Source organism: Hippichthys cyanospilos, chromosome 19 (assembly GCF_059441005.1).
Source record: "Hippichthys cyanospilos isolate Australia breed blue-spotted pipefish chromosome 19, RoL_Hcya_1.0, whole genome shotgun sequence".
Classification (NCBI taxonomy): Eukaryota; Metazoa; Chordata; class Actinopteri; order Syngnathiformes; family Syngnathidae; genus Hippichthys; species Hippichthys cyanospilos.
Window position 1 is genome coordinate 15,932,497 of NC_142387.1, and position 12,278 is coordinate 15,944,774.

Genomic DNA, 12,278 nt, shown 5'->3' on the forward strand with positions numbered 1-12,278 from the left:
CATCATGCCGGTTTTTACCGGTTCCGATTGGCTAAGACAAGACTATAACGCCATGGTATCATATTTAGCTTGTTAGCTAAAATAATCTTAGGTTAATTTGATTTTTTTAGGTAATACGTACATTGTTCTGCATTGTATTGTGCGTAAATTTGATTTTTTTTTTGTTTGAAAATGTCATTTCAAAAAAAAAAAACAAAGCGCGGGCCTGACGTTAGCATGTAGCGAGGCCACCATAAAGCCCCGAATGGCAGCGCTCTATTATGATGCGGCCTCATAAATATCCCCCGCTTGTTTATTGCGTGCGAGGTCGCGCCATTAACTCGCCAACCTTCCCGGCGACGACGGTGAAATGAGAGTCTCCAGCCGAGCGTTTCTGCCCATGCGAGCGCTCGCTCATCTTTCGGGCCCGACGCAAATCACCCGCGATTCAAGGGTGACGGACGGGTGATCCCGCCTCCCCGGCTATTGCTAAACGCCCGCTTTTATCAACGCCGTCCGTCGCTACGGCTTGTGACCTTGCCGCCCGTAAACCTGGGACGGCTTCATTCCGCCCCCCTGTTTAAAAAGCCAGGTGAGAAAAAAAAAGGAAAAAAGGTAGCCGCGGCCGACGCGGGAAGTCGGCGTCCTTGAAGGGAAACGGAGAGATGCTTCATTGTCAGGCTCGACCTCGGATAAACGCATTACGAGGCTCTTCGGGGGGTTTTGCGTCGATTGATGGAGCGCGCGCATTAGCATGTCAAGTCGCGCATATTCATCGAAGTATTCATCCGCTCTGTCGGCGGCGATTTATCCGTTTTGTAAGTTCAGCTGACTTTATTTGCAGTTGCTCCCTTTCTCCGTCCCGGTTTCCGGTTTCTTGTCGATTAGCGTTCTGGGATGCCTTTCCAGTGCGAGGCGGTCACTCTTTAAAGCGACCAATGACTGCAGAAAAATTTGCATTCTTTCTCTGATTGGCTCTTGGCCAGGAAATGCAAGATAGAAGTTTTTTAAATTCCTTAATTAAAGAGTTTTTTTGTTTTGTTTTTACTTTGTTTTACTCGTAGTGTATTACGATTGTATTATCGGATCGGCTGAATTAAGATCCGATCAAGATCCTCGGCATGCCGCGCTCGGATGGAAGCAGCTGTTGCGACCGTATTTGGCATTTGGCGAAATGACTCTCCTCCGGCTTGTGATTGGCTCAAAGCGCGCCACTCAGATGTTACGGCGCCCCCGGATGGCAAGTACGCGTGCGGGAAGCGGCGGGACGACATACGCCGCTTGTCGGCGTCTGGCGGCCATCCGTGAAGGATGCGCAACGCGGCACCCGATGACAAAGTCGCGTTAGACGGCCGCCAGATGCTTATGGGGCTTTTTATAGCGTATTGACCTTTCGCCAAGATGGATTCTCTGCTACGCTGCTCGCCGCCTACTTTTACCGACCGTATATACGCTCGCCGGACGCGGCGTTAGGTGCGCCTGCACAGGCTAATAGAATGTCAACCTGTGCTTCCTATTATTGGGGTGGAAATTCATTGCGTCACACTCAAATACTTAAATTATGATTATTATTTATAATATAAATGTTATTTTATATTTGCTCTATTTTTCCTTTGGTATCATAAAAAAGACAGCAATTAATATGACTGTTGCTGCATTATTATTTTTTTTAATTTATGTGACAAGATTTGCCAAAAATGGCAGTCTCTCCAAAGGCCAAATATGATTGGAACAGCTGCTTCAACCCGAATGCAACATGTAAAGAATATTAATAATTGGATCAGAGGTTCTGGAGGAATGCATTTTCATATGTGTGTGTGTGTGTGTGTGTGTGTGTGTGTGTATATATATATATATATATATATATATATATATATATATATATATATATATATATATATATATATATATATATATATATATATATATATATATTCATTCCTTTTGTTGTTACTAGTAATGAAATAAAAGTATAGGGCTATTTACATGAACTTCAAATCTATCTTTTTCAACTATTTTAATTAACTGTTGATGATGACCCCTCAAAACTAAGGATGACAAAGTCATTCATGAATGAAAATATTTGCTTCATTTATGAATTATTTTAATTGGGTTTTTGGTTGTTATTGTTGGTGAAAAAAGATTTTTTGCGGATGATTGGCATTCCATGTTTTTTTTGTTTTTTTTTTAAGGATCGCACATAATGAGGTGTGCAGCGAGAGGACCGAGGATCTTCGAATCAACGTGTGAGCAGTGCCATCTACTGGAGATTCCGTCGTAGCACAGAAGTACAACAACATGGGAATAGTAATCAAAATAAATAGAAAAAAAACAATAGAGGCTTCCTGCATTTAAAACTTGGAAGATTTTTTTAATTATAATTTTTAGAGGGTATTGCAAGATGCTGATTGAATTTCAGTATCATGGAAGTGGAAGTTGGTGTGATGCCTTTTGTGGCCACCGGATAGTGCTGTTTCTCTTGTAGCATGCAAAGCTATTTGTTGCCTTTCACTTCTTATCGTCTTTGAATCCATCAATCCATTGTTAAATCGTGTGGTAATTAGTGTGGCACATACTCACATGTAAATGAAATATTGCATAATGGAGTGACTTCTACTGCTTTGTGCTTTCAACAATACGAATAGTCCTCCAAGAGAAGATTATGAGCGCCGTAAGTCGTAATGCTTTGATTCCTTCAACTACTCAATTACAGCAACACAATTGAAATGCTTCGGGCGTCATTTAAAATCGACGACGACCGTCTCGGGGCCGGATGAATCACATCCGAGTTTTGCATGATAATTCAACCGCGAGCGCGGAGCTAATTATGCGTGACATTTAAAGCCAAAAGCGCTCGGCCAAGTACCTCGGGTGCCCGCGTTGCCAATCAGCGCTAGCGATAACAACAAGCTCACCAGGTGTGTTTTGGTTTCCCATTCAAACTTTCCTTATGTGCTTGAAATCACCACAAGCGTCTTTGATTTCATACTCCAGGATGGGATTTATGCCAAAAAAAAAAACCCCAGCTGGATGCTAGCTAGAAGCTAACCTTTGTAGCCATGACAGGTACGCCCCAAACTACCAAATCGAAGAGTTCCTTTTACGTGAAAAAAACATTTTAGCTCGGTCAATCGCTGACATAATGTAAACTAAATACAGCAGCTGGGAATCAAAAGACCACAGATGGCTGCTAGCTAGCCTCATCTAGCTTGCAGGTAGTACAATGACAGCGCAAAGAATACATCTTCGCTATAATGACAAATTTCACTAGCTTCTTTAAAATGTTACACGAAGTAAACATGAATTGAAATTCATGGGAATCAGATGATTACAGAGAGATAGCTGCTAGCATGCATCTTCTGGCTTAGTATTATGACAGAGCGAAAAAAAAACAAAAAGAAAAAAACATCTTAGCTCCAATACAACATACTGTATTTCACTGACTTTTTTTAAAAGTGTCTAAGTTACACAATGTAAACGTTAATTACAATTTATGATCAAAGAGGTAACCGCTAGCTTGCGTCATTTAGCGTAACAAAATGGCAGTTTCTTTTTCTAAAAGAAAAACTTGTATCTAGTTCACTGTCTTCTTTTTAATTTGCTAAATGCATAAGGTACACGATGTAAACATTAATTACAATTTATGAGATTAAAAGGATTTCAAAGAGTTAGCTGCTAGCTTGTGTCACCTCGCGCGGAGATAAAGTTTGACTGACTTTTCTGATTGTTCTGATTCCCTTTAGCACAACGCCATCTAGTGGATGCATAATGCCAGCCCATAAGTATGGTAGTCCTTAAATATGAAAAGCCTTTTTAAATAGCTCATTCATTGACTTATAATCCGCTGCGCCTTCTAGCGCGGAAAATACGCTACCGCTAGTATGGGATATAAAGTGTTATCAAGACGTAGCTGCCAGCGTAGCTAAGGCTAAAAACGTTTTCATGTATTATTGGAGAGATCGAATGAGAGAATATAACATTTGACGCCGCCACTGAGCGCATTTTGAACATTTATATAAAGAAAGAGCAATTTATTCCTTATTTGATGTCCTTGGCCGGCTGAGCATTTGGCTTTCAGTGTTCATAAAAGAGGAAGCAGCGCTAATGGAAACTTTTGACTTACTGGGGATATGATATGTTCTTCGGCGAGAAGAGCTTTTTCATCGCCGACTTGTCCGCGGGCAGCGGCGCCGACGACTCCCCGATGAAAACCTGAAACGGAGCGGAACACGGATGAGCCCGGACCTCGGAAAAGGTGCTGGCGTACCTTCGGGGACGGAGCCGCGAAATGAATATTGGTAGCTCGCGCTAATCAAGACGTCAATTTGACGAAGCCCGGGCTAATGGGCTGGATCGTTTTGCGCCGTGATTAAACGACAGCGTCCCGGATGAAGATGCGGCGCCGCTGATCACAGCTTGAGTGACGCGGATAAAAACAAACGGACCTGCTGAACCGCCGGCTGCCTTCTATGTACAAAGTCAACGCCGGAAAAACATTTTCTCAACAGTAGAACATGATTCACCAAAAATGCCAGTTTCTGACCAAAAAGCAGGAAAAATCATCTTGTTTTTTTTTTTTTTTACACAATCCAGCATATACGCAACAACAAATGATATGACGGACAAATTGTTGATGCGCACCCCTGAATCAACATCACAACTTTCATGCGGAGAGGAACCCCGCCCACAACACGCACGTAAAAAAAACACACATAAAAAAAAACGTCAACACAGGTGTGATTGCTTCTTTGCTGTTTTGTTTTGCCCGAGGGTAGACACAGACGGAAATACGCTTCCGCCGCGCGCTAATTAATCATGCGATTGAAGTTGCGGCGGCAAAGCAAACGTCTCTCATGGCATTCACTCACATTGTCCTCCTCCCCTCCGAATTTTCTCTTACATCAATGCCCGCCACATTTTCATTGAATATGAGGCATTTGGAGCCGCAGCCCGAGAAAAATGGCATTTTTTTCGCAGGCGACCGGATGAAAGGCAACCGTTGCCAAGCGCGATTCCAGCCGCGCGCCTGAATGCAGCACGCGGCGGGGTTCTCATTTTTATTCCTCCTCCAATGCCGCCATGCCTTGTCCTTGTCGCGTGTTCCCAAACAACAATTTGACCACACATACACACGCACGTACCCATAGATATAGATATAGATATAGATATAGATATAGATATAGATATAGATATGGGCGCACCCTACAAACGGCGGCAAAAAGAAGTCGAGCTGCGTCGCAAGGAAAAACAATGTATAAAATATATCATGTATAATTTGTAATAAAAAATCTATAATAAACTTCTGAGCGCAACTGTATATGTTACTTGCGAGACTAGCCGTAGGGCATTTTAGCCCGAGAGCGGCAGTTCCTAGAACCATCCAGCAGATGTCAGCTCTTCCGAGCGTTGTCGCAAATGCGGCGTTCATTGTTGACCTGCTGCGGGCTTTGCCGTTTCAATCTTCAAGGCCCTTGTGCTCCTTTTAAGCGGATAATCAATAGCGGCATTAAGTAGCTCCGGGCAACCGTTTGTCCGGGGGAATCCAATCCAGCGTCGGGGTAGCTGCTACGCTAGTGCGGCACGCGGAAAGGTTATGAAGGTGTCAGCGGCCTGCTGCTCATTTATCAAAAGCCGCAGCGGCAAAAAAAAAAAAAGAAAAGAAAAAACGCATGACAAATGGACGGAACGGCGCGCACGTCCCTTTGGGAAAGCCGGCCGAGAAACACAGAGGTCAACGGCGCGGTGGCCGACGACTCACTTCCTGTGGAGGAAGCGCAACAAGGCCGGTGATTCATGCTCCCGGTAAATTGTTTGCAAAATCCAAACAGGAGCGGCGGAAAGTTGCGCAAGTTCCACAAATCAAGTCCGCACGTGTGCGAGACACGTTGTCCTCTTCGTGGTTGACTCTTAAAGGGGCCCCATCATAAAAAGTCAGCTTTTTGCAGCTTTTACATTGTTGCGCTACGTATAACGCCGATTGCTCACATGAACCCCCGGGGGAAATTTGGACCCAAATCGGGCTTTTTGATGTGGAAAACCCGAGGAAAAGCATACCAAAAAAAAGGCTAAATCATTGCATGGATTGTCAAAACATGACGACTTTCAATATGCTGTCCCTTCTAAATGCTTGAAAACGGGAGGTCAGGAGGTACACCCTATCGGATGGCAAATTTAGCCCATGTCGGGCTCATTTACTGCCATTCAAAATTACAAACTTCAATTTTGGACATATTGAAAAGCCCATATTTGATCACATTTTTATCCTTTCAATCTCATCTTCCGACACGCTTCAAATTTTCTTGTGCTCATATCCGTAGGCTTTATATTTGTTTCACGTTAAATGTTAAGTGTGTGTGACAGAACCAATTCCTCGCACTGCGTCCAAAAAAAAAATGTAATCTTTAGGTTACCATTTATAAGATGCATCCACATTTTTGGCCTTCATTTTGGGGGGAAAATAGCGCGTCTTATATTTTGGGAATGACGCTAACGACACATGTTAACACGGTGCCTGGGAAGCGAGTGTACCCTAAAGAGCGCAAGGGACGCTCTCCAGTTGCACAAGCAGCGCTTTTGAATATTTAATAGCGTCTGTCACCAGAGCTGGCTCTTGACATTGACGCCATCGGAGAGGCCGACTAAGGAGGCCGCCGGGGAGCTTGGCTCTGAAGATCCCGACGGCCCCGGTGACAAACTTGACGCCGGCCGAGCGCGGGAATCGCCCGTCACGGCTCGGCTTTGACAACCGACAAAACCGTGCGCTGAAAAAATGTATCCGGCATCTATAGAAGCAGAAAGACGAATTTCTTATTTGTTGTGCTTGTCAGGTTCAGGCGACCTAGAAGGAAGACAAGTATCTTTTACTTGCGAGGAGAATGGATCTTCTACCATTGTAAATTCCCATCCCGCCCGCTCCTCATTTATTCATTTGCTGCCCTTAAGGCTTGGGGGAGACGTATGGCAACAACGTAAACAATGGCTTTGCAACCGTGGGGTCTGTAGGTCCCAGTCCATGCCGCGATCTTATTTTCATGAAAATCAAGAGCTGTTCAGCCCTTTGCTGCACAACTTCTTCACAAACAAGTCCAACAGCAAAGGTCCATGTCCAATAATCTACCAATATACTTATTGCAAAAACCAAATACGAGACAACCCATACACAACTACTCTAACGGTGCTTTCCAGATCTTTATCATATTTTATCCATATGGTCAGATCTTCATTTCAATCATCCCATTTGTTTTGTCGCGAGGGGAGGAAGCCATTTGCATTTGAAATGAGGAATGCGCCAATCCGGCCTTCTGCTTAATTCCCGCTCCAGTTTTTAATTACAACGCGAGCGGTTCAATATCACAGCCTGATTAAAAACTTCAGGGGAGCCGCCTCCACCGGCTGGCTGACTAAATCATTTTATTTGTACGGATTACATCTGCAAAGCGCGTCGGAGGCGACCGTTTGGCGGCGCCCGTCGGCAAACGACGTCCTCTTTGGCCTTCGCTTTCGACCTATACTCGCAAAGGCCGCGCAAAGGTCGCGCAAGCTTTCAGATCGAGAATTTACGACAAAACCACTTTGGAACTGAAATGATCGGACGTGGGCGGCCCGTCGCCTCCGAGGGCCCGCCCCACGCCCGCGAACGCCATTTTGCTGTTCAACGACGAGAAACCGAAAAGGAAAACAAAACTTGAAAGTTTGGTTCCTTTCTGTCCTTCCGTCACCGCTGAAAATACGCTAATAAAGTTTGACTGACCCTCGATAAGAATGAGTTTGACACCCCTGATCTAGTGGATGCATAACGCAAGCCCAGCCACTACCGCAGCTTCCATTTTATGCGCCTTATAATGCGGACCCCATTTTTCAAATTGGCCATTCACTGAAGGTGCGTCTCATAATTGGTTGCGCCTTACGTATAGCGGTATAGTTAATGGCTTTTTTTTCCCATTTTTACTGGGCTGACAGTGAATGATCATAAACGTTGAGAATTCGACAATATTTCCGCATCAGTTGTGTAAGCAACATATTCTTTGGATTTGCATACGGGAGTCTTGACACGTTTCTCGGCAAGCGTCTCGGAAGCTGATAACCCGGCCGGGTCTTTTGTGTTTTAGCCAGCCGCGTCTAACAAACGAGCTCGGCGCCGGCGTCATATCTGCCCGGTGGAAGAAACGTTTTTCCCTCTTCGAAACGCTGTTAGCTATATATTGTTATCTTTGGAGCAAAGCCGCTATTTCGCCAAGAGCGTTATTAGCCTCGCTGACGTCATTTTCTTCCCGGCGCGTCTTCGTTTTTGTGTGGACTCGGTCGATGACTCACCCAAAAAGAAGGGTAAACTCAAGGTTTTTGTTTTTTTTTTGATGCGAGAAAGACAAAAAGGAGGCACTTAGCGGCTTAGCGGCGTGTCACGCAGCCCGACAGGGAAAACGACAGGACGCCGGGCGTCCCCAAAAATAGCTTGGATTGATTGCTCGTCAGCCATCGGGGAGGCAATTTGAGAGAAAGATGACAAAATGATTTTGGAGGACACTAGCAGGGGCGCTCATTTGCACCGGGGGAACTCGCATTTACTGAGCCTACATTAACGTGCAGTCTTAGACAGGGATGAACCTTTATTGATATTTACATATATATATATATATATATGTGTGTGTGTGTGTGTGTATATAAATCATCCACTAGATGGCGCTGCGCTAAAGGGAATGGCAACAATTAGACGTCAGTCAAACTTTATTATTTCTGCATTATAAAACGCATCGCATTATGGCATATCGCATTATAAGATGCATAGAATAGAAGCTGCAGTGGTGGCTGGGCTTGTGTTATGCATCCACTAGATGGAGCCTCGCTAAAGGGAATCTCAACAAAACAACCAGATGCATCAGTCAAACTTTATCACAATATTATGAGGCGCATAGAATAGAAGCTAGAGCAGTGGCTGGCCCTGCGTTAAGCATTTCTGATCCATTTGTGCGTCTACGTGCATTTTTCCTGTGGAAAAACCATTTGCTTGCGCAGCATTTTGCACGCGCGGATGAAAATTGGCCTTTGTGACGTAGTGTATTCCCCCCAGACGTCATTAGTCAAAGTAGGTTGCGCGCAGCGCAATTGACAGAAGCATCGATTATTTAGCAGGCGCCTTGTCATTCGCACGCAAAATCATTGGCTCTCGCTAAATGAGAGCGTCTTTGTACTCGCCGGCTCCCCGCGCTAAATATAAGCGCGCCGTCGTCGCCAATAACCTCCACCGGCGTCTGAGCAAAATCGGCGCGCCCGCCAAAGAAAACATTGCTAACTGGGCTGATATTGACGTTACGTCTGCCAAGTCGGCGCTGAAGGAAAAAAAAAAATCAAAGATGACATCAGATCAAGAAATTTAATTATCAGACCTTGGAACAAATTATCACAGGAGCAGCGAGGCCAGAAGAGGGAAAAAAATATTCAAAGAAAACTGACAAGAAGAAAGCGTTTTTGCTGTGAATTCTTCTCCTTTATCAGTGTTTTATTGAGTTCCGCGAGTTTATTTGAAGTCGTTTCCATCTGCCGCGCTGGGAACGCGTTTTTTTTTTTTCCCCCTTATTTATTTTGCTCTCTCTTTCTCCCAGCTCGTCCTTGAGGAGAAAATACGGAAAATGTCAAGAAAAGACCATACGCGCCAGGCCTTTATCCGGCGAGCCGACGCCTCAAAGAGCGGCTAAACCAAATTGTGCAAAGTTTCCGGTTGAAGGGCAAACGAGCCGCACGATCGGAAAAGAAAAAAACAAACAAAAAAAAAAAACATTGATGAGCCAAGGCGGGCTGGGGACAAACAAACTCGCTCTTGGTTTAGGATGCATAAAATCCGGTGTATTGTATTGGAGGCATTTAAGAAGGGCTCAAAATTCAATTGTCCCCTGGTCGTTAAACGTATGGGGCGCGGGCCGGATCTGGTCCACGGGGAGGTTTGGTCCGGCCCGATTGATGATTTTGTGAAGCGTAAAAAAATGGAATAATGAAATAAAATTCTGTGTGGTTAACTGGGGGTACTTGAGGGGCACACTGTACATTTATACAACATCCAACTGGCAAAAATTGAACGGTACCTTTGCACCAGCGGTGTCAAACATATGGAGCAGGAGCAGGAGCCGGATCCGGTCCTCCAAGAGGTTTATCCGGCACGCTAGATGATTTTGCGAAGCCTGGAAACAAAAACATTTGAATAGGGTCGGCGATATAAAAGTTAATTGGGGACATTTAGGGATGGCTAATTTCCCGTCTTGGGAACTTTGGGCTAATGTTACCTCCAAGTGGTAAAAAATTGGGACTTTACACGCTGTCGGTAAAATGAGCCATTGATGCCATGCCACAATTTGTCCAAACAAGGCTTTCAGGTGGACATAAAAGCGTTTTCTTTCTTCTAACTCAGCGCGCAAAAAATGACATCCATTTTAATGATCACACGCTTTTGACTTGTGTCTGCGAGATGAAAGCGAAAGCGGCGGCAGAGAAGAAAGGAACCATAGCAAACGGAAAAATACTCAGCTCTCGGCGGGGAGCGCCACAAACAGGTGGGCGCGGCCCAATCAACGCTGGCCAACGCTGCGGACGGCTTTTGGCTACAAAGTTGCTAGCTCGCGAACCTAGCGGTGGCTGACGCGTTTACATTGAAGGTCTCCTGAACCGTAGCGCCGACGGACTGGTTACGCTCCGTGCTTTCTTCATCTTTATTGTTGCGGCCGTCTTTTGGCTGGCGAAATGACTAAAATGCGTTGAAAACAAATGGGCGCAACGGGAAGAGTTCAAACGTCAAAACCTGACCTTTGTTTTTACATTTGGCGAGTGCAAAAATGCCGATTGACGGACGGTGCATTCACGATGCCCGTAAAGTCGAGCGTCCGTCACTGGTCGGGCGGACGGCTTTCTCGGCCCCGCGCTTGCCCAAAAGTGTCTCGAACGAGCGTTTTGTCACTTTTCCATTGACACTTTCCACCCGTCCGGTCGTTAGCCACATCCCTTCAATCCGTCCGTCCGTCTGACGGATTGCTCGTCCAAGCGTCCTGTGTGTTCACTCATTCCTTTCATGCAAGCGCCCGCCGCGTTGTCGAACCAAGCGCGCGCCGATTCACGATAGGCGCTCTCCGACGCAACGGCGGCGGCGAGCTGGACAAACGTCCCGCCGCTTTGTCTCGGGCTCAAATCCGCGGCCACAGACTCGCTCGCGACCGCAATATCCAGCAGGGGATGGCTCGGCGTGCGGCGAATAGCGATGGAGGAAAAGCGCGGCGTTGTTCCCCGGCCACTTAAAAGCGACACGCTCGCCCCGCCGCGCCGCTTCTGCAGAGGAGGACATTTTCAATTAATGGCCCTCTCTCATCAATAATGCATCGGGCCCGCCTGCATCCGGCGGCGGCTCAATTTGTCCTCGGGGTAACGCCGGAGCGCCGGGCAAAGATGGCCGCCGCACCTCAAGCCAAAATCAAGCTCCGCTTACACGCATTTCCGTAGCTAGAGGCGTTTTCCTAAAGGCGGGAAAATATCACGAGTTTGCTTTTGAGTTACTGACAAACGTAGGACTTTTGTACAGAGCTGTCCATTTTTTTGGATTTCTACAAAAACAAGCTCCCTAAAGGGACACCGTGTAAGATTGAGAGCGATTTTCATTACGGACAGCAGGAGGCGCTGCATTCACAAACATGGCCGCCTCCGGAGAAGTGCCAGTGACGCAACATCATTTCATGACGACAACACATTCATTTGCAGGTTTTTGAAAATGATAATCATTTCATTCATTCTTTTTTTAGTGAAAAACGCTCCAACTCTTACACGGTGTCCTTTTAAGACCTCCGCTTTCATTTCCCCGCAGACAAAAGGTTCAAACTGTCATCCAAGCCAAAGAATAGAAGGCATTAGTAGACGATAAGGCATTAGAAGACAAATGTCATTCAAAGACGAATGTGGCAAAATTCCAACGCAGGTTTCAATTTGGCCACGTACTTTTCTGGACTATAAGGCGCACGCAGCAGATTCGAAGGCAGACCTTCAATGAAGGGCTTGAAGGGCCTGCGCTAAAGGGAATCTTGACACGCTAGTTCAACTTTATCACGGCATTTTTCAAACGATAAGGCGCTCCGCATTATAAGGCGCACAGAACAGAAGCTAGTGACTGGCCTTGCGTTATGCATCCACTAGATGGAGCTGCGCTAAAGGGATTCGAAACCAAACGTCCACATATTTGTTCCATATATTAGGTACGTCTGTGCAATCCAACGCGAACAATAAACAAAGCGTTAATTATCAGAGACGGCGAATGTTGAGAAACAAATAAA

General features: G+C 45.6%; 1 protein-coding gene across 2 annotated transcripts in view; it reads right to left on the bottom strand.

The window, feature by feature from the left end:
* cdh19 (cadherin 19, type 2) overlaps positions 1 to 12,278 on the bottom strand; it is a 104,821-nt gene that overhangs the window by 52,159 nt on the left and 40,384 nt on the right. The window contains exons 2-3 of one of the 2 annotated variants that reach the window (XM_088401608.1): positions 10,056 to 10,151; positions 4,103 to 4,191 (exon numbers count right to left, since the gene is read on the bottom strand). The gene's annotated coding sequence lies outside the window, so the exon portion shown is untranslated. Of the gene's footprint in view, positions 1 to 4,102; positions 4,192 to 10,055; positions 11,036 to 12,278 lie in introns of those variants that run through there. The other variant, XM_088401609.1, reaches the window with a different exon arrangement.